We start from the raw sequence: 22176 nt of genomic DNA, 5'->3' as shown, positions 1-22176 counted from the left end.
CTGACCTAGCCTCTTACTTAAGTGAGAAAGTTGAGACTGTCCAATATACATCTTTAATCTTCCCTCACTATTGGCTCCTTCTCACTTCCTCTCACCACTAAAAATAGTCACTGACATTGTTTACAGCACCTAAAGTTTAGATAAGGCTTCCTATGCATATCTCATCAGATCACAACTACCACGTGAGGTAAATACTGTTGTTACATTTTACAAATAGGGATACTTTGGTTCAGAGCAATTAAGTGACTTCCCCATGGCCTCATGACTAGTAAGCATTAGAGACAGGATTTTAATCTAAGTTTCTCCTTATTCTTCTTCTACTTTTCCTCTCTCTAACTCTAATGCATTAACTCTTTCAGCAGTCACCAACAATCTCCTAATAATCCGATAAAATAATCCTTTTTTCTAGGCTTCATCCTTCTTGATCTCTCTGTTGACTACTCCTGCCCGCTTGGCGTCTGAGGACCTCCCCCATACTCTCCTGATTTTCCTCTTTATTCTCCAGAGCTCTTCTTCACTGTCTTCCCATAGTCTTCCCTTAATGTGGGCTTTCTTCAGGGGTCTGTCGTTGACTTTTTTTTCTTATCTTTCTATTTTTCCCTTTCTTGACAGTCTTATGTAATCCCATGACTTCAATAACACCCCTGCGGAGGTGACTCCTTAATCTGTACCTGTGATCCTGTCTTCTCTTCTGTGCTCTAGACCAGAGCTTTCCCGATTTACTACATGATGCCTCTTCTTAGAAAATATCCTTTCATATCCTCAAATTTATCATGTCCAGAAGTCACATTATTAAATCTTCTCCTAAACCTGCTTTCACTTCCAACCTTACTATTTTTGTCCATGGCACCACCATTCACCCTGTCTCCATGTATATTTATCAGAAAGGACTTGTCAATTCTACCTCCACGATATATCTCAATTTGTCTTTTCCTCTATTTGCATTGCTACTTACCCTAGGACATGCGCTCATAATCACCTACCTAGACTATGCTCATAATATAGTACAACCAAATGCATCCCTATGACCATTATATCAACCTGCTAGTGAGTGTTCTTACCTCCATTCTTTTCTGCCTCTAGTATGTATTTCATAGGGATGCCAAAACAATCTTTCTTCTGATTAGATCCCATCATGTCACTCTTCCCTATGTTCATAAACCTTCAGGGGTTTGCTATTTCCTAGTAAGTAAAGTTCAAATTCTTTTACTTCCTACCTACCTCTCCAGTCTTTTCTTGCAGCACTCCCTTATACAACTCTATTCATGTTGAACTACTCTCTGCCCCTGAAAACATACCGTGTTCTCATACTTCTGTACATTCATTTAGATTGTTTTATATTCCTAGAATGTTCTCTTCCCCTTCTTTGTCTTTTGAATTTCTACCTATCCAAATTCCAAGTCATATGCTGACATCTTCCATGATCCCTTTGTTTGGATGGATCCAAATGACCTTCCCTCTCAGAACTCATATAGCATCATATATGTGTGCACTAATATGCTTATGTGATATTATACAGTATAGTTACTTGTGTAGATTTCATGTACCACTACTAAGTTCCCTTAAGACTGGGACTCATGTCCTATATAAACTTTGTTTCTGCAAAGAGCAAGGCTCGTACATACATAAAGAAATAATAATTCGTCAAATGCTCATTCTCAGTGGGAACATCAGTATCTAATTATTGTCAGACTGAAAGGAATACAGTATAAGCATGGAATGAGCTAAGAGTATTGTTAACATAATCTTTTCTTTTTGGGCAATCAAAAAGCTTTTATTAAGCACCAACTATGTGCGATGTACTATGTTAGGTGCTGGCATTTAATACTTTTTTTTTGTATCTGGATCATAGGTGAACTTTTTTTTCCTTGAGCGTTCCGTGGTGTGGAAGGGCCCCATGCATGTGAAAGAAGCCTGAATGAAGGAGCTATTCTTGCCTTGGAGAGACCCTGTGATAGGGAACTATGTCAGAGTGCAGAAAGGCACCAAATAGTAGCTGATGTTTGGAAAATGCTTCATATGTTCTGCCTCATTTGATCCCCATAAGAATCTTGTGAAGTATAGGTTCACATAGGCTCACAGTATAGGTTCCATTTTGCAGATGAAGAAACTAAGTACTAGAGAGGTCAAGTGATTGTTATTGCATCTGGTGAGTGGCAGAGCCAGGATTCTGGCCTGTGGCATCTGACTGCAGATCTGGTGCATTTTTTTTTACCATATTGCTATTATTTCACACTTATAAGTTAACCATACATAGTCTTTAAATTACATATTTAAGAAATGTTTGTTTTGGTAATTAGACACAGGTTATTGGCTATGGTGAGTAACTTGCTTAAATCAGATTTTTTCCCTTGTACTTATTGTTTATTATAGTAAGTTGATTATACTTCTATGAGACAGCCACAACAATTTATTATTGGTTCATTAAAGCCGTATTGATTTTATTTTTCCATGACAGTGATTAATGCATCAATTCTTCAGCTCCCGCCCATGACTTATCAGGGGCTGGTTGACTGCATTGCAGAAGTGGTTGCTCACTTTTGTGCTCTTAAGGATTATAGCACCTCAGAGCTTTCCTCATCTGTCATAAGGTTTTGTGTGTTTCTGGCCTGTTATAATTATGTCTTTTGGGAGGCAGCTTTCTGCAGAACCTAAGGTGAGATTTAGGTTCTTTCAAACCTGAGGAGGCCTTGGATTATTTGCCCCATTGGCTGGTAAGATAATCCTTCTCTCATTTGGACTCGTCTTTTTGTGGTGTAAAGGAATGATGGGCAAGTACCCACAAATACCATGATGTAGAATCTTTGAGCTGGATGTGAATTCCGAAGCATTTTGTCCAACTCTTGTATGAGTCAAGTGCTGACATCATGAAAGTATGGCTCTTTCATTTAGCACTCTTCTCCAGGGTGCCCCGAGCCCTCATTCTGACCCCGATTGCCTTGGTTCCCCTACTGTAACCCTATTATTGTTAGGATATTTCCTGTCATTTCCCTTCTCCATCCACCCCTGTTCCTCTCTTATTTGTCCTATTTGTTCTATTCTTTCAGCTGTCTTCTAGACAACTGAGTAGCTGGCATGGTAAATTTAATCAGGATCAGACTGATAATGGCTTAATGTGTTATTACTCAATCAACTAGTAAGTATCAATAATCACTGACCACAGTGCCAGTCAGTGTGCTTGGTAAGACACAAGTAAGGACAGTGAAAACTCAGGCCTCTGTTTCCTCTATTCAGACCACCCATTCACCACAAACACAAGATATTCCCTGCACTGTCTTTGGCAATGAGGGAGATCCAGCTCTGGAATTAGATTTCTCCAAAATTTCCACTGGAGTTCACAAGAGGCCTAGCTGCCTGGTGTCTCTAGACTAATCCATGATCGGACCTCTTGTTCATCTTCTGCTACCAGATGAATGATTGAGCATTACTCAAGGACCTATGAGACTTAGTTGTGTGACCTCTGGTGAATCAGTTAACTTTGGTGAGCCTTTCATCTCCTTATCTGTAAAATGAGGGGATTAGATTGGATGACAGTATAACAACTGAGAGAAGCTCTTTGGAATGTAAGCTCCATGTGGCTAGAGATTGCTTTGTTCTTTGTCCTTAAGTTCCCACTGCTTAGCATGGTGTCTGGCACATAAGAGGTACTTTAAATAAACACTCTTCTATTGATTCATTAGGCTTGTATTGTGTGCACAGAAATCTTCTAAGTGCCAGGGGAGACACAAAGTTTAGATTATACATTATCCTTGCTTTCAGGGAATTTACAGGCTAAGGGGGCATGGCGCCAGAAAAGGTGACTCTAATGTAAAATACTACATGATAAGTACATTAAAGAGTTCTAAAACACAATACCATATGAAGCCTGAGTAGGGTGGGTATCCCTTTCTTGGAGGAGGTGGTTGGTAGTTTTTGTAGAGAAGTGGAGGCGGAAGCCGGTTCGGGTTTACTAGGGTAGTCAGAAGGATTTTTTTTCCTTCAGAATGTAGGAGATCTGACTATACTTATAGACAAATTGTAAGTAGCTAGTGGTGACCAAGAGTGATAGTGGGGGGGGGCAGAATGGAGCGATAATTGCTGGAGCAAGGTCCCAGAGGAGTGAGGAGGGAATAGGATCAAAAGAAGCCTTAGTAATTGATTCCTAGAAATCTCTCCATTTGGTGATCCCTAATATTTGTTCATGAATAATTTATACTTGTGTGCTGATTTATGGTTTACAAAACTTATAACATTTTTAATTTTTAAATTTTTTGTTTCTATGTCGAGTTTCAAAGTAGACATTGAATAGTATGACCAAATTTAGCAGTGCTTGTCTACTGTAGAACGAATCTCTCTCTCTCTTTCCCTCTCTCTCCACCTCCCTCCCTCCTTCCTCCCTCTTTCTCTCTCTTCCCCCCTTTCTCTCTCTCTCTTCCCCTTCCTCCCTCCTTCCCCCTCCCTCCCTCTCTCTCCCTCTCTCTCTCTCCCTCTCTCTCTCTCTCTCTCCCTCTCTCTCTCTCCCTCTGTCTCTCTACCTCTCTCTCTCGCTGTCTCTGTCTCCCCCTCCCTCCCTTTCTCTCCTTCCGTCCCCGCTTTTCTCTTATGAATGGTCTATATTTACAAAGTACACATTTGCTTAGGAGAGATTAGAATAATGTGGGCTTTTTATTTTGCAGGCAGATTTTGAGATGTCATCCTGGGCAAATTCTGTATTTCACATGTCTTTGGAATTTACCTGTGGATATCCTCGTTTGATCCTATGGTCCTAACCATCTTGTATACATTTTTTTTTAAAAGACTCTGTACCTTGTCTCCATATCTTGCTCAAGCTATAAATGCCAGGTTTACTCATGGGCTCATTCCTACTAATTGGCACTGGATCTTTGATCTGCTCAGTTTTCAATCTGGGACAGTTTAACCTTCCTTAAGCCACATGGTGGCCCCCACTTCTAGGGACTCATCATATTGATACCCAACTTAGTTCAGACACTGGATTGGAATAGCCCACTGCAGCCCAGAACTACTGAACTCAAAAGATCCATCAGCCTCAGCCTCCCCAGTAGCTGGGATTGTTATAGTTATACGCTACCACACCTAGCTTTAAGCACTTTGATATAGCATTTTTAAAAAACCACTTTGCATGATGACTTTAGAAATTCTTTAATTCTTCCTAAATGTCCCCTTGAATATTTGCAAACTTGTGGTCTGTTCTTCCCACTCTTATCTTCGTGGATTATTCTTCTTGTGTCTGCAAGAAATCACTTAAAAATATTCCTTCCTCAAATAACCTGGAAAATGTGGTTTTTCTTTTCAGAAATACTGACAATGTATTTCCACAAGCTTATATGATGTCCTGTTGTTAAACTGGTCCCATTATGTTGTAAATCCCTTGGGCTATGATTGTTAAGCATATTAAGTCCAAGACTTATTCTGAGCAAGTGGTGGAAGAACATGGAGACAATTATTTGGAAAATCGGCAAAAATCTTTCCTTTACAACCCTATTGACATATTGAGTTCCTTGGGCAATTTATTCCAAATAGCATTTTCATATGTAATAGCTAGTTCTCTGCTTTGTTCTGCCTGTTTTGACCTGGCTTAAATCCCCTATACTTCACACTTTATTCTTAGTTAGCTCATTAGTCAGCAATGAAACTAATGAGAGTGACCTCATTATAGAGGGTGAAATAAAATGGACTCCTTTTCTGAACTCTTGTAGACTAATTATAATTTGTACCCCTTATTTGTTATTTTTCATATGATGCCTTGAACTGTTATTTATTGATTTTTTTAAACGTCCTACTTCCCCCAAATAAACTGTCACCATACTTTTCACCTTTTTGCATTCTCGGAATTAGTGGTGCCCAGTAAAGAAATGCTTGTTGAACAAACTAAATGGTGCTGGATTGGAAATCAGCAAGAAGACCTGGGTTTTAGTCATGTCCCTTTTCACTATCTGACAGTGTTACTTTGTCAAAGAATGTCTCTTTTCTCTGCCTCAGTTCCCTCATCTCTAAAATAAGAATGTTTGGACTGGGTGACCTCTAAACAAGTCATTATACAAATATATATGCATATACATATTTAGTTGTATAATATCTATGTATAATGTATATATGTGTGTACTGTATAAATCCCATGGCTCTCTGAGGGGGATAATCAAAGGACACCAATATAAAATAAAATGTTGTAACTTCATCTTTGGAATCTGTATGAATGTGAAATGGTCCACCTACTCTCATCTTCTGACCAGCTGAGTGTTAGCTGATGATTCAGAAAGTTCCTTTTCTGTCTCAGGCCCAACTGTGCTTTACCAAATAGGTAAGAAATGTTTGGATTCCTGGTACTGAACAGTTCTGGGAAATGTAGTTGCCTATCACCTTCAGCCATGGAAAGAAAATCAAGGCTGACAAGTAGCGTGCTCATTAGGCAGCCATTCTGTGTCTCAGTCACAAAGGTATTAGGGAAAGATATTTATAGCTGACCTTTGGAGATTCGTAATTCTTGTGAGTGAGAAGCTATGATATTCAAAACAAAGGGATTTCTTTTAAAAATTCTGATTGTTGAAGCAAAGAAGCATTTGATTATTTATAGTCAAGTTATATTTATTGATAATTTAATCAAAATATAAGCATAATTTCAAAATTCATAACCATTTCCATCTCCTCTAAAATATATGGAATTAGAACAAATAAAACCCAATCAGTATCTTTCACCTAATCTAGTGTGTAACACCCTTTCAGCCTGTTGCTTTGTAATGTTTCCCAATTCCCCCATAAACATAAATACTGTTATTTTCTTTATTTAAAGTTTACATATATATGTGCATATATATATATATATATGCATTATTCAGTTAATCTGCAATGTAGAACTAATGCTTTGAATATATTAAAAATAAAAAAATTATGGTTTTAAAATGCTATAAAACATATAGAAAATTAATGTTACTGATTTGCACTCTTTGTATCTTCATTTCTTCTTTTTCTTTTTTTTTCTCTAGATTTCCTTCCATTAGAGAACTTTCTTAGTTTCCCCATGTTTATCAAGAATTCTCCTGGAACATTCTATTGTCTAGAAGAGGTAAGAACCAACAGAATCCATTTTATCTCCAAATTAATACATTCCCATTTGTGTCTTTTAGGTTGTACATCCTTATATGGTAAGCAGTTAAATGCTTCATGCTGTGAATATCAAATGTGCCAATTGTTTTGCCCTGTTCTGAGTGTAGAAAAATTCAACCTTTACAAATCAAGTACCTTGATTGAAAAAAAGGCAACCTTTGTAAATCAAATGCTTTAATTTTTTTTTCTTTTGGTGGGAAGAGGAAGAGTTTGGGACACACTAAGGCATCTGTTCCATATGTATAGAAGTTATGGAAATACTTTGCCTACTTAACAATAGCAGTGTTGTCCTTGACTCACTAGAAAATTGTTGTAGTACTTTAGGCCTCAGTTTCTTTCTTTCTTTCTTTTTTAAATGGGAATAAAGAAAGCTGGTCTGAAAATAGCTGAAAAAATATTTTAGAGCTTTGCAAATACAAAAGGCTATTTGGACATATTCTTGAGATATGCACACCTGCTTTACAGATGTACTGTATGTAATAACCAAATGAAACAACCTGTTTCCCCTTCTCCTTTGTCACCCCAATCCTGTTCTGGACAGCGGCCAAGCTGTACTGGAAAAAAGAAAACACTTGGTGACCAGCCCTGGGAACTGACTTACTTTACCACTTCCTTTCTTTCTAGTCAGTCACTGAATCAACAAGCATATATTAGCAGTTACTCTGGGTCCCCTGATACAGAGGAAAGAGTGCTGGATTTGGAGTTAGGAGACCTGAGCTTCTGATTCTTTCATTTACCCAGACACACATTAGCTGTGTGACCCTGGACAAGTGACAACCTCTCCAAGCCTCAATTTACTCATCTGTAAAATGAGGGGAAAAATGCTTATATTATCTTCCCTGCAGAGTTATTGTGAGGAAAGTCCTTGAAAGATAACATACACATGAATTTTTATTTTTACATTTCAGGAGATTGTATGTCAGAGTCATGCTTTTGAAACAAGCACATCCTTAAGGAATAAGAAATGACCTCAGTGGAAGTGTCAGGCAGTAAGCTATTAACTGTGAATATGAGTATCCATCTCATTATTGACAAATATTTTCTTGGCATTCCCATGCCAAGTTTTTTAGTTACTTGTTCTTATGGCCACAATTATATAAAGTCTAACATATACAGCACAATGCCTTGACAGACTTTTTAGTGAGGCAGAAAATAGATATAATTTCCTTCTTTCCCTTCCCTTTGCCATTTGAGTAACATGGGAAAGGAAAAGTATACCTTCCTTAAAGGGGTATACATGCATGGTGATGGGGGGACTGGTAACTGAAGAATAGAGATAATTGGAGGAGGAGAAAAGCTTGTGGAGACAAAGTTGGAGCAACCAGGAGAGAAGAGGACTTTACCTTGAAGCAGTTTGTGTTAGAAGCAGATTTGCTGTCCCCTTCTTGTCACTACCTTGTCTGATACCTTGTCTTTACCTTGCACTGCTGAGATGGTATTAAAAGTTTGGGTAGGTCATATTATGGGCCACACACACACACACACACACACACAGAGTATGAGAGAGAGAGAGAGAGAGAGAGAGAGAGAGAGAGAGAGAGAGAGAGAGAGAGAGAGAGAGAAAGAGAAAGAGAGAGAGAGTATGAGAGAGAGAGAGAGATGACACTTGTGTGCTTCCTCCCCTTCAAGTGATATTGAGGAGCTTGGGATCAGGGGGTCTGACAGAACCGTCATCCAGTCAAGAGGCCAGGAGGGCCTGAGCTAGGTTGTGGCTGTATGAGTAGAGAGAAGGGGACATATATTAGAGATGTTTCAAAGGTAAAAAGATTTGACAACTGATTGGATATGTGAGGTGAGTTAGGGTGAGAAGTCAGGATCCTGGGGAAACTCACATATGGGGGTAGTATGTAAGGAAGATGCTACAAAGGAGATTAAGAAGGAGTTGGCTAGGCAGGAAAGGCAGTGTGGTGTAGTGGATAGCGAGACTCCAAGCTAACTTGTAGCCAAAAACACCTATGTTCAACCTTCATCGCAGATACTTACTAGCTGTGTGACCTTTGCAAGTAACTTATTCTCTTTTTTCCTCAATTTCTTCATCTGTGAAATGGGAATAATAATAGTATCAACTTTATAGGGCCTTTGGGAGCATCAGATATAAAAGATAATATATGTAAAACTCTTTGCAAAACCTTAAAGATCTCTATACATGTGAACCATTATTATTAAGAGGTGAATCAGGAAAGAGTAGTATTCTGATGGCAGGAGGATCATTGGCCTTCTGAGAGTAATCATTCAGCATCTCTCCCTGTCCAGTGGAAGTATCCCTTGGGAAATGGAAGTGGCTCTCCTTTTGGCCTCTGCATCCCTTCACAGATTGCATGGTCAAAGACTGTGTCCTGTAGACCCTGAGGCACTATGAGTTGGAAGGAAGGAGAAGGGGAATGGCGAGAAGGGGTAGCGAATCTGCTTCTAGTACAAACTGTTGCAGTGACTTCCAAAGTCACCATTTCACTGCCTAGGGAGGCATAGCTTTGTTTGATGACATGAGGCTGGCCTGGATGAGTCTTCTGGATAGACTCCTGTGGGATTGACCCATTCCTGGGAGGGCTGTTCTTGTCTGCTCATGGCCAATGCAGAACAGCTTGGGGCAACATCTCAAGGCAAAGTGGTCAGCCACATGCCATTTTGGCACCAGGTTTTCCCTCTTAAATCTCTCAGACCTGCTGTGGATCCAATCAGAGGAACCTCTTAGATTAAGAGGGGAGCTGTTGCCTGATACAGTCCTGCTGCTCTCTAACATATGGGGCCTGGTCACATTGCCTCCTGTGTTTGGTGAACTCTTGCTCCGGGGTGGGCTCACAAAGATTCTCACCAGAATTGTAACCTTTGGGCAGGTCTATGTGCTTGGCAATGAGGGTCAAGCTAGAGGGGGTAAGTGGATGGCTGAGGTAGAGTAAACCCTAGAACGCAGCTCTGTGTGCCAGTGCTTGGCCATAGAGTCTGTGGAACCCTCAAAGTGGTCACTGCTGCCTCCATGTGAGAAACTTGTTTCTGCTTACTATTACTGGTGACTTTTCCCCTAGGTGAGCATCTCTCTCATCCAGGCTCTTTGATTCTGTGTGGGTGATGTTATCTGGAATCTCTTGCTGTGATTTGAGATGCTGGAAAGCAGATGGAGAAGCAAGACTCCAGCTGACAGGGAGGGCTGTCAGTGGTTGATTTAGAACATTCTCTTGAACCCTCTTTCCTTAGTTTGATGAGTTTGACTGAGGCTTTGACTCTAATAACATGGTTTTTGTTTGCTTTGTTTTGATTCGGACAGGATCATTTAATTTGTATGACCCATAATTTTTCTTCTAGTTTTTCTTTATGTCTTCTTAAGGCATTCAGTTTGTCTGTGTACTGTTTCTACTCCTCATGGATCTGCAACTTGTTCTCCATGGTATTCTCCAGAAGCATCTGGTTTGGTTGATTCAGTATCTGGACCTGGTTCAGGGGATGATGGTGAGTACTGAGGAGGAAGGAATGGTGAACAGCGTCAAACACCAAAAAAGGGCAGAAAACGATGAGGATTGAGAAAAGGACATTCTATTTAGTAAGAAAGAGACCACTAGTGATCTTGGAGTGAGTAGTTTCACTTGAGTGAAGATAGACTGAAGCTAGTCAAGTGAGTGGGAGGTGAGAAAGTGGAGGCAGTGAATGTAGACAGCTTAAGCTAGAATTTGGCTATGATAAGAGTGAAGAGATATAGGATAGGAATTAATTGAAGGTTTTTTAAGGATAGAGAAGATATAACCATGTTTGTAGGCAGCATGGAAGGAGCCAGTAGATAAAGAGAGATTGAAATTAGGGATAAAAGAGTAGTTGATTAAAGGGACAAATTCCTACAGGAAATGGGAGAGATGAATAAAGAATGAAAATAGAGAGGTTGACTTGGCCAAGTAGAAAGGCCATCTCTTCCTCTGAGAGAGAAACAAAGGAGGAGAGAAGGGGAAATATTGGAGGGATTTGAGGAGTGAAATTGTGGAGAAAAGGGAACTCATAACGGATGGCCTTGATTTTTCTAGTAAAGTATGAGGCACACTCTGCTGAGGTGGAGGGGGGCACCTGTCTATCTTGAGGAGAATAGAGAAGGTTTTTTTGCAACAGACATTGTGGGGAGTGTGATTCCAGTATCTAAACTTCTGGGGGATTGGCCTGGGTAAATCGTAGTCCAAAATTGGAAGGGTGAGATACAGGGAAAAAAAGAAACACAGAAGGAATATGGTTAAGTAGAAGAATTTCAGAGTTATGGGCTATAAAGATTAAAATACTTGTGAGTGATGGTGATATCAAGGGTATAAATATCCCCAGAGTGGATAAGTTGAACTGAAAATATGAATTATGAGAGTTGAGGACTTGATAAACTAGGAAGCAAGGATGTGCAAGGGAACATAAATATGTATGTTGAATTTCCAAAGGATAAGGACAAGAGTTGGTGTGGAGAGGAAGACTGGTGAGTTAGGTATGGAACTTGTGAGCCAGTGTTAACAAGGGATTAACTCCTTGTTAAAAGAGGGTAAAAGACTTGTGACTAGCAGATAACTGTCATCAGGATCTTCATACAAGGTGTATCTGAGTGGAGTGAACCTCAAAGGAAGAAAGGTGGCTTAGTGATGGTCTGAAATTTATGGAGCATGAGAAGAAGACATCTAACATGAAGAGCAGTTTGTTGGCAATAGAATGGGGATTGCATAGGGCAAAGAAAGCAGAGGGAGAATGGGATAGGAACACAGGAGGGTAGGGATGACATGGCTAGGTATGAAGGAGTAGAAGAAGAGGAAATTGTACCTAGGCAGCCTATGACTCTGAATCACAAGGATTCTGAATGGAAGAGAGTTTGCTAGTCATAGATCAACAGACAACTCCTTTACCAGAAGCTGTGGTCAGCAAAATACCCCCAAGACTTTTATCAGAGTTTATTTGATTATAATCTTCTGAGAAAAAACAATGAATTGGTGGTGGCCAAGTATCCTAGTGGGGAGGAGCAAGGGCAGGGGTCCTAATGGGAAGAAGCCTGCTTCTAGGTCCTCATTGATTGTAGGGGACTGCAGCATGGCTTATTTGACCACTCTCCGAACACCACCTATGCCCCAAGACCCAACTGAATGGTACAGACAGTATGCTGTAGGAATTCAGAGAAGGAAGAAATCAATGGGAGTTAGAAGCTAGGGTAGTAGCAGGAATTGAGCTAGACCTCGAAGGGTTGAAAAAATGATCTTCCGAATGTAGCATGACATATTGGATAGAGTATTGGACTTGGAATCAGGAAGACCTGGGTTGAAATCTTGACTCTGATACTTACTAGCTGGATGCCTTGGGATAAGTTGCTTAATATCTCTGTGCCTCATATGTGCCTATATGCTCTGGAATGTCTGTTCTCCCCTCCCATTCACACTAATGAGTCAGATCTCAAGAACGTGGCTACTATGTCTCTCCTCAGAGTTCTAGGGGTAGCCCTAGGGACTGAGGATTGTTTTTTTTTTTTAGTACTTTAGCTCATGAACCCCAACTACTATGCTTTCTTCTGCAATTATCAGTTGATATCAATTAGCCAGTCAGACTTAATTCATTTTTAGAAAGGGGTATTTACTATGGTAGCATAATAAGAACAGTCGGCACCCATATTCTCCCAAAGAGCCTGTGGCACAGTCTCCCACAAGTACCTACAGAGAATGGGGGCAAACAGAGGTTAACTGACTTGCTCAGGGTCACGTAGGTAAAAAGCACTTGAGGCCGCATTTGAGCTCAGTTCTTCCGAACTCCAGGACCAGGCTTTATCCACTGCGCCACCTGGTTTCTATGCCCTGATATATTTAACACATTGTCATTGTTCATGAGGTGGGAACGTTGCCTGGACCCCTCCTCAGTGTGAACAAATCTGTTCAGATTGGCCAAGGGACTTGGTCCACATCCTCAAGCCTAGAGAGCACAGGTAGCAAAGGATAACAAAAAATCCTCTTGCTGGAGACCTCAAGATGTTCCCTTATATAGAGCCCCCAGCTTTTCTTCTGGACTCTTTGTAGAGGCTTGAAGCTTCTTTCCTCATCTCATTCTGTCTGTTCTTAGCTCCTGCTGCAGGAAGCCACTTCTGTCTTGGAGAACATTGGTAGCATGGTCAAGAAGAAGCCCACATCTTCCCACCTATGTGAAGTTCAGGAGCCTTTGGCCAAGGTGATGGCAGAGTGGTTAGAGAGGAGAAGCCTATAGTTGTGCTCCTCCCCTCCACTCAATGTCTTCTCAGGGGTTTACTTGGAATGCCCTTTTTCTCTGGTTCTGCCTAGCTCAGTGGGTTTTATATAGGCCCTAGAGGGTAAGACCAAGTCGTTGGCCAATATGAACAGATTTTGTCACACTGAAGAGGTGTCTAGGCTGTGTTCACACCTAGTGAACAGTTAAAATGTGTTAAATATATCAGGGCATAGAAGCCTGGTCCTGGAGTTCAGAAGAACTGAGTGCAAATGTGGCCTCAGATGCTTTCTACCTACGTGACCCTGGGCAAGTCAGTTAACCTGTGTTTGCCTCTGTTTCTTCGTCTGTAAAATAGGGATAATAATGAGATAATAATTGTAAATTGTCTAATGTGTTTTACTGTCCTCTTCCCCCTCCCTAACCCCTATGTAAAATTAAGGGGTTGAACTACTGGCCTCTAGTCCCTTCTAGCTCTGCATATATGAACTTATGCACAAATCTGAACATGTTATTCCTACTCTTAAAACCCTTCAGGGTTCCCCAGTTTGCCATAAGATAATAAAATAAAAACTCCTCAACATAAGGCCCTTCACAATCTTTTTACTGCCTACCTTTCCCGTTACTCCACCATACACCCAAATGGAAAACTGTTTCTCCATCTCATCTTCACTCTCTCGTCTCTGTATTTACACAGTCATACCTATCTGTTGAAATTTTCCTTCAAGCTCAGGTTAGGTGCTTTTCCTCCACGAAGTCTTCATGGTTATTTCCAGCTAAAAGTGGCTATTCTCTCTTCAAATTTTCCTAGCAAATCTTGTTTTGATCTCCCCTTTGCTTTTCTCCTGTGGCTTCCCTAGTATCCTTCCTATTTGTGTGAATACTTAGATGATAGATAACTAGGAGGTATGTTGGATAGAGTGCTGCCCTGAGAGTTAGGAAGATTTGAGTTCATATCCTTTCTAAGACATTTGCTAGTTGTATGCTATAGGCAAATCATTTGAGGTGCCTTAGCCTCCATTTCCTCAACTAAAAAAATAGGAGTGATAATAGTACTGCCCAGTGATATGAGAGTTTTGCCAGGATTGAATGAGTGAACATATGTGAAGTGCTTTGCAAACCTTAAAGAGCCCTACATAAATGGGAACTGTACTTAGTGTTGTGAGCAGGGATTATGTTGTGTCTTTTAATCATTGTAGTCTCTGCATGGGAATGGCACCTTGTACATAAGTATCTGATAAATACCCATCTTCAGTAATACTGAAGAATTTAAGGAGGCCACGGGAGTGGGATTTATGTGGTATTTAGTCCTGATGATTATAGTTAGAATGAAGTTGTCACCTTGTAGAACACAAGGTGAACGTGGTGCTGGTCTCTGCTCAGTCACTAGTAATGATTCTTAATCTTCTGGGAATAAACTTTATTAATACAGCCCTTTGGGAATGACAAAGTTATATGTTAAAACAAAGTAACATTATAGAACCGTGAGATGTGATTGGGGATAAAACATCCCTTTTCATTATGCTTAGTGATAATAATAATAATAATAATAATAATAATAATAAACAAAATAATAGCATTTATATAGTACTTTAAGGTTTGAAAAATACTTTACATATGATACTTTGTTTGATCCTTATAACAATGCTAAGATATAGGTGCTATTATTATCCCCATTTTATAGATGAACAAACTGAGACTAAGATACTTCAGTACTGTGGTTCTATGATCTCATTACTGTAGTTATTCCTCCAAGGCTCTGGTCCCCGTTCTTCAAAAGGGCCTCCATGGAGGATTTCTCTAGTGTGTTGGAGGCTTTCTTTCAGGTCTTTTCACCTCTTGCAGTTATGAGTTGATCCTTTAGGCTGTCCGCTTGTTAGCAGCTCCTCCTCCCTACCAGCTGCATGGCTAGCCCATTGGCTCTTCCAATAGCTTGTTTCCTAGATGTCACCCATTATCCCACTTCTTATCTCTTTTGAGCATTATGTTTAAAAGTCAAAATGCAAAGCAGGAAGAAGAAAGACAGCTTGTAGTCCAAATGATGACTTCTTGTCCTTTGGACATGGATGATTGAGGAGATCTCCCCCATGAGTCTTGGTGTCTGGTGCTATTGCTAGTATGGCAGTATGAGAGTCATTATCATCTTCATCAAGTATTTAGTGAATATGTATTATGTATAGGGCATGTGTGACCCTAGATCCCTGCCCTCAAGAATCTTATTATCTAATTGGGAGACAGGGCAGACATTTAAAAAAAATGAAAAACAATTGAAAGTGGCAATAGGTAGTATAAGCAATAAGTGTGTTAGTTTGGGCAGGTGGGCAGTGTGGTGGACAGAGCGCTGGGCCAGTAGTTAAGAACACCTAAATTCAAATCTGGCCTCAGACAACTTACTGTGTGACCCTGGGCAAGCCACTTGATGTCTGTCTGCTTCAGTTTCCTTATCTGTATAGTGGGGATAATACTAGCTCCTATCTCTCAGAGTGGTTGTGAGAATTAAATGAGATAATATTTGTAAGTGCTATATAAATGCTAGTATTATTATTAGTCCATAATAGAAAAGTTGTGTGTGAGACATAATTGCTGTCTTCAGAATCTTGAAGAGCTTGAAGAAGAATCTTGAAGAAGGATTGGACTTACTTTATATGTTTCTAGAAGAGGACTAATAGAGGCAGATTTTGTCTCAATATAAGACAGAACTTTCCAAACAATTCAAAACTGTAGATAACTTTTTTTAGTGAGGCAGTTGGGGTTAATTGACTTCCCCACAGTCACACAGCTAGTGAGCGTTATGTGTCTGAGGCCAGATTTGAACTCAGGTCCTCCTGACTCCAGGGCTGGTGCACTGTCTACTGCACCACCTAGCTGCCCCAAAAGTGTAGATAACTTGAAGGGACTTCAGAGGGCATTGATTCCAATCTCCTCATTTTACTGACAAGAAAACTGAGGCCCAGGTTGGCTAAGGGACTTGTCCAAAGTGAAGTAGATGGTAAGCATCAGAGGTTAGATTTGAACCCAGGTCCTCTGGTGGTCTTTCTACTAGACCACTGGAGTAGATATCCTCATAAGATCACTATGGTAATAACAACTTACATTAAAGCTTATTTTTCCCACAATAACACTGTGAGATACGTAGTATAAATATTATTAAGCCTATTTTACAGCTGAAAAAAAAACTGAGGTGACGGATGTAATGTGACTTGTACAATGTCATATACCTATTAAATGTCAAAAACTGAACTTGAACCCAGACCTTCAAACCCAGAGTCCGATGTGCTTTCAATGATGGCATGCTGTTTTAACTGTGGGTACTTCGTCCAGGGAGTCATTGGCAGTGATAGCTACTGTTTCTTGGACCCGTTTTTCACGGGAGACCTCCTTCGTTACAGAATCCCAGGGGAAAAGTAAACTCCTCACCTTGATTCCATTTATCTGCCATCCAAAAGGCTTTGCTGCCCTTTGTCTGTTTCAGATGCATTATGATGGCAAGGTCCGTTTTGCCGTGATTCTCTTGGGTAGTCAAACAATAATGGAAGGCATTATGTATCTGCCTTCTGCTACCATTAAAAATACTTAGTCAGAACCTTTTAAAGCAAAAATGAAGCAGAATTACTTTGGGTTTTTTGTTTTACTTTCTTTTGACTCTAGCAAGTCCGTGTTCGAAGCTGTCTTGGTTACCTAGGGAACTAGCATTCAGCGTTACTGATTTTTATGAGATATGAGTTCAAAGTTGTCAAAATTGTTGGTTGGGTTTCAAGTGGTGACCCTTGTACTGACAGCAAAGTAACATAATTTTTATTTTTTTATTAGTCAGAAAGATCAAAGGTAGCCATTTTACAGAGGCCTTTATGGTGGAAGAGCTTTGGAGAACAGAGAAGGAAAAAAAAGCTTTTGTGCTGAAGACATTTTGACTTTTGTCAGCAATTGGAGGCAGGATTGTCATGTGTATTTCAGGTAGTATAATGAACAACACATACTTATTTCTGTGCAACAAACTGATAGGTGATAGATAAAGTATTTATTAAGTGCTTACTATGTGCCAGGCACTGTGTTAAGTGCTGAGAATACACATATAAGCCAAAAGAAAGACAGCTCCTGCTCCCAAGAAGTTTATATTATGATAGGGGGAAGAGAACACTTATTAAAAGGAGGTAAAAAGTGGGAGAGGAGTGGGGAGAAAGGTACTCACACAGGCATAATGGAAAAGAATGGAGAATCAGGAGTGGAGCTGGGGAATGATCTGATGTGATGCTTTTTAATACCTTGATATACTATAAATTTCATGTTGGATGTCATAGGACCCACTAATAGTGATTTTTACTATTTTAGTTACATATCCCTTCTATTAGAGCCAATAGTTAATGATCTCTCCAACTGCAATTTTCTAGATTGTAAAATCCCTGAGAGCAGAGCCTTGTTTTATTTAGCATTGTATCTCCTCCATCATGTAGGACTGAGTGTTTCAAATTAACAAACTTATTGAATGAATAAATGTATCAGTGAGTTGACAACATTTTCATTCTTTAAGATTCTGTCTTTTGCTCTTCTTTCTGTTTTAAGAAATGTGTCTATAGAGCTCTTTCAATCACTAATCTTTTTTGGCTGTCTTCTATTACTCTGGAATATGGTTTGCAGGAGTTTGAAAAATAGTGCCTTTCTTATTTGCAATGGATGTGCTGCTTTTAGAAAGCTACCTTTGTGTTGACATAACATTTAAAGGAAGATACACAAATAAAACCTGGGTTCAGTTTTTTTTTTTAAATTGAATAAGCACAATTCTTAAAAGAAGTCTGAATTGCCCTTGATTTGTAGTTGCCTATTGATTCAGCCTGACACCAAATCCATTGTATCACCTTTATTTGATCCAGAGTTATGTGTTGTGGGTTGGGTTAAAGCCAAATTTAGGCATGTGACCTGGTTCTGTATGGCTCAGTGGATTGAGGCTCAGCCCTAATCAATGGATAGAGTATACTCTTTGCTGGAACTTAAAGTGATACAACAGGACAGTATACTCTTTGCTGGAACTTAAAGTAATATAACAGCACCTCTGGCCCCATATAGTATATGTAATTATATAGCTAATATAAGAATGTTAAAATACAGAGTTCGGCTATATGTATATGTACACTTAAACATATATGTTTATGTACAAAGAGATGTCTATAAATTCATGTGCACATGTCTGGAGTTGTTTTTTTATGCAATAGAAATATGCAAATACATGTGGATTAATCAGTAAGCATTTTAAAAACACCTACTATGTGTCAGGAACTGTGTTAGATTTTGGGGATAAAAATACTGAGAATGGAACAATCTCTACCTTTGAATACTGAATGAGCCCACATAGGTATGTATTTGATATCAAATTTATAAATACAAATGGAACCATTTATGCTTACTGACACATGAATGTATGTATAATGCTTTCGAAAGTAAGCCAACATATGGGCAAAATATTTACAAGATTTTCTCATTTGAAAAAATGCCTAAGGGTGATTGAATTTGCAATGCCCTTTCAATAGGAATGGTTTTGCTTTCTTTCTGCTACCAATAATATTTAATGGAACAGAGGGAAAGCTAGTAAAATCTAGTTTTAGATATGATGCAGAGGCTAAAATGTTGTATTTTTTGAATTTGTTGTAAATTTTCTGGAAAAGCAGTAGGATGTAGTTGACAGAGGGCTGGCCTTGAAGTTGGAGATACCTAGATTCAAGTATTGCCTCTGGCATAGACTAGCTGGGTGCCCTTTGGTATATCCCTGAACCTCTCAGTGCCCCAGGTTAACACTGTAAGTTACAGAGAAAGTGCCAACCTGCATTGGTGGAGAGAATTTTCATGCCTGGGATTCCCTATACTGATGAAATCAAAGATCTAGTCCTGATCTTTATTCTTGTCTCCAGTGCCTGGCGCACAGCAGGTGCTTAATAAGTGTTGGTTGAATTGAACTAGAATTAAATGAATAAACTATGGTGGGATGGGGGAGGAGAAGGAAAGGGGAAGAAGAGAGGGGATTTCAGAAGCAAAAGCATCTCTTTAATATTCTTACATACATATATGCATGAGGTTAGCTGGGTGGTACAGTGGATAGAGTGCTGGGTCTAGAGTCAGGAAAATTCATCTTCATGAGTTCAAATGTGGCCTCATACACTTACTAGCTGGGTGACCTTGGGCAAGTCACTTAACCTGTTTGTCTCAGTTTCCTCATCTGTAAAATAACCTGGAGAAGGAAATGGCAAACCAATATCTTTGCCAAGAAAACCCCAAATAGGGTCACAAAGAATTGGATGCAGGGGGCAGCTAGATAGCACAGTGAATAGAGCCCTCGCTCTGGAGTCAGGAAGACCTGAGTTCAAATGTGGCCTCAGACACTCAACACTTACTAGCTGTGTGACCCTGGTCAAGTCACTTCACCCCATTACCTTGCCCCCCCCGAAAAAAAGTAAAAACACAAAAAATTGGACATGACTGAAAAACAACTGAACAGACTTATTTTATAAAGAGATATTATAGAATTTTCAAAAACAAGCATTCATGCCTAATTTATCCGTTATGGTAGTGGGATGAGGTGTTCTGAGTGGCTCCCTCTGTCTGTCGGATAAAATCCCAACTACTCAGCCAAGGGTTTAAGGTCCTCTAAAATCTGGCAACTCGTCTTTCCAGTTTTAATCCACTTACTCCCAATAAATTAAAACTTCTTCAAACTCTCCACAACTTTAAAAATTGGATAGAAATATTTAGAAAATGTATCATATATTTTAGGTAAGTTCTCCACCTTCTTAAATAGTCTATATTAATATATATTAATGACATGGGGTCATAATTATGATCACCAATTATTTTACTATTTTAGAATACAGAGTAGATATGCATGTTTCTGGAGGTGAAGTGGATAAGAGGGTAAGTTCATGGTCATTGTGATAGATTTTTTTTTAAGAGAAGTTTTTATTTATTTATTTTGGTGACTTCTGGTTGTGGGTCATAACCATGTTTTGAATGATTAAAGCAGCCAGAAATCTGGCTGCTGGATAAATGGGATATTAATTTATGTGATATTCAGGTTTTAAAAACTTTTCATGGGATTATGAAGTTTAAAAGTTGGAAGAAATGTTTAAAAATCAACTAATCCAACTCCTTCATTTTATAGATGAGGAAATCAGGTCCCAGGGGGTTAGGTAAATGCCTTGTCCAGGGTTACACAATGAAGCAGTATGAAAGCCTGGACTAGAACCCTGGTCTCTGACTCCCAGTCCAGTGTCCCACACTCTTCTGTAGTGCCTTCACTTGTCCTTGACAAGAAAGAAGAGAATAGGAGAACTAATTCCTGCTTGAGTAATGGTTTATTCATTTCTCTCTTCTGAAGTCTGAGCCAACAAAAGAACTATTTTCAGAGAGATTAGTTTCTGAATGAATAGAGAATCTTTTTTTAATCTTTTTTTTTTTAGGTTTTTAAAAAATTTTATTAATTTATTTTGGTTTATCAACAATTGCTTCCATATGCTTTTGAGTTGAAAATTTTTCTCCCCCTTCCTCCCCCCCACCCTCCCCAAGGTGGTGCACGATCTGATATAGGCTTTATATTTACATACCCATTAAACATATTTTCACATTAGTGAAGTTGTAAGTAAAAATTAAAACCAATAGGAGGAACCATCAGAAAGATGAAACAAAACTCAACAGAAGGTAAAAATAAGTGATAGCGATTCGACTTCCATAGTTCTTTCTTTGGATGTGGATAGCATTTTCCATCCCGAGGCCTCTGGAGATGTCTTAGATCCTCGTAATGCTGAGAAGGGTTCAGTTTAACAGTCTTAGTCATTGCATAACATTACTCTTATTGTGTACAAAGTCCTCTTGGTTCTGCTCACTTCACTCAGCATCAGACCATATAAGTCTTTCCAGGTTTTTCTGAAGTCAGACTGTTCATCATTTCTTATAGCACAATAGTATTCCATTACATTCATATACCACAACTTGCTCAGCCATTCCCGAATTGATGGGCATCCTCTCAATTTCCAATTCTTTGCCACCCCAAAAAGAGCTGCTATGAATATTTTTGTACATGTGGGTCCTTTTGCCATTTGTTTGATCTCTTTGGGATATAGCCCTAGAAGTGCTATTGCTGGATCAAAGGGTATGCACATTTTTGTAGCCCTTTGGGCATACTTCCAAATTGTTCTCCAAAATGGTTGGATCATTTCACAACTCCACTAACAATGAATTAGTGTTCCAATTTTCCCATACTGAGAATCATTTTTAAAATATTAAATTTTTTTGGTGACAATCATATACTAACATTTAAAGAATGATGGGTAACTAGTTCTCTAGGATAATAAATTACAGAGAATTTCATTATCTTTTAAAAAAAATTTTATGTTCTTTTGTATTGCTCCCCTTTGCAATGACTTCCCTCCCCCAAACCCAGCAGGACCCATCGTCATAACAAAGAAGTACAATTAAACACCATCAGCACATGGGCCAAAACTGAAAATACATCATGATTTGTTTTATATAAAAGCATAGTGGTCGTAAACATCAACTTCATAGAAACAGAATTTCATATACAAATATTTGGACCTAGTAAGGACAATAGACAATGGGAAAAGGACAATTTGGAAATATGACCTAGTACTGATCATGATGAGCTAACATGGCTTATTTTAGTCTTTGTTATATGATGATGAGAATATTAGTCACTGCAAAACTAAATTATCAAAGTAGTAGAATTGAGAAATAAACTGGAGAAAGAGTCAACTATGGATTTTAGTTAGTACATTTGGTCCAATGTTTCATACCATCTTACATTCAAAATAAATTTAGACATTAGCTCTGCCATTTGGAATTAAAACTCTGCCTTGATAAATGGTGACATTTTAATCTGGTATTGGGCATGCATTAAATCTGCTCTCA

The 22176-nt window shown here is 39.1% G+C and overlaps 1 long non-coding RNA gene across 1 annotated transcript in view; it reads left to right on the top strand.

The window, feature by feature from the left end:
• The window catches only part of LOC110213290 (uncharacterized), a 56951-nt gene extending 49890 nt beyond the window's left edge, over positions 1–7061 (top strand). Inside the window, exon 4 of the long non-coding RNA XR_013484084.1 lies at positions 6981–7061. This is a non-coding gene — a long non-coding RNA (uncharacterized LOC110213290). The remainder of the gene's footprint in view (positions 1–6980) is intronic.
• Positions 7062–22176: the final 15115 nt, after the last annotated feature.

The sequence above is a fragment of the Phascolarctos cinereus genome, unplaced genomic scaffold, assembly GCF_003287225.1.
Source record: "Phascolarctos cinereus isolate Bilbo 61053 unplaced genomic scaffold, phaCin_HiC Scaffold_9;HRSCAF=440, whole genome shotgun sequence".
Lineage (NCBI taxonomy): Eukaryota > Metazoa > Chordata > Mammalia > Diprotodontia > Phascolarctidae > Phascolarctos > Phascolarctos cinereus.
This window is presented reverse-complemented; position numbering and strand designations above follow the sequence as displayed.